Source organism: Atta colombica, unplaced genomic scaffold (genome assembly GCF_001594045.1).
Source record: "Atta colombica isolate Treedump-2 unplaced genomic scaffold, Acol1.0 scaffold9, whole genome shotgun sequence".
Taxonomy (NCBI): Eukaryota; Metazoa; Arthropoda; class Insecta; order Hymenoptera; family Formicidae; genus Atta; species Atta colombica.
In genome coordinates, this window is record NW_017259583.1 from 1855294 (window position 1) to 1856427 (window position 1134).

At 25.9% G+C, this 1134-nt stretch overlaps 1 protein-coding gene across 5 annotated transcripts in view; it reads right to left on the reverse strand.

Annotated features, from left to right (window-relative positions):
• The window catches only part of LOC108693478 (ATP-binding cassette sub-family G member 1), a 42702-nt gene that overhangs the window by 4570 nt on the left and 36998 nt on the right, over positions 1-1134 (reverse strand). The window lies entirely within an intron of this gene.

Here is a 1134-nt window from a genome sequence, read left to right on the forward strand (position 1 = left end):
GAAATCAAATAGATCTAAAATGAAATCTGTTTCTACTATGGCAGATCGCAAATAATAAAATGATATTGAAGTAATGAAAAAAACAGGTGAAATCTGGCCTTTAATATTATTCGATCTGGCATGCATTGGTAACACAAAAAAAAATGACTAGTTTTTCGATGAAATCAAGTTGTTGCATGCTTTAGAAAATAAAAATTACAGCAATTGCAGCATTTTGATATCTGCAGTTAAATATTTCCTCTGAGAGAATTCACGAACGTAACAAGATGACAATTAATATATTTGTCGATATATTCAATTTAAATAAACATCGTATTTATTAAGTGAAATCTCGTTATAATAAGCCTACAAAATTGATAAAGATCAATTGAAGCGTGTAATGGATTACGCGGTTGTAATGTAAATATTAAATAAAGTTAAATTATGAGAAATTAAAAACAATCAAATGAAGTTGAAAAAATTGAATAAAAAATATCAGTCAATCTAGGCTTTCAAAATTCACTGCCAGAGCTGAAAATCTACAGTTTACATTATGTATACTATATTTATGTTTACATTATGTTTACATTATGTATACATTTTCAGCACTAGCAGTAAATTTTGGAACACAGCTCTAGTTATGAATTCTAGTATATGATGCTAGTTGTAGACGTGTTTACTAACTGAGTTTATAGAAATCTGAGTATATAGAATCTGAGTATATAGAATAAATGAAACATCACACATTATAAATAGATAATTCAATGTTATATTATCGAGTTTAAGTTACATAATGCTTTTGAAAATTAAAAGATCTAAACGTGTCGGAGATACTAATCGCTTTAATGACACACCACAATATTATATCAATATGACTAATAGGATCTATTATTGCGATGATTAATGCGGCTAATATAGCTAATATATCACGTATTTTGTTAAATTACACGTTCTTCTTCTTTATCCAATATTATAAATTATTCAATTTATCGAGACCGAAAATCTCAATGTATAGAACGAGGAATGCAAATTATATTATCATCATTTTCAATGTAAAACCATGATAAAATATCAATTAAGTTTGCATTTACATCAATATATTATTATTAATCACTCATAGAAGAATAAGCATATATATATATATATATATATATA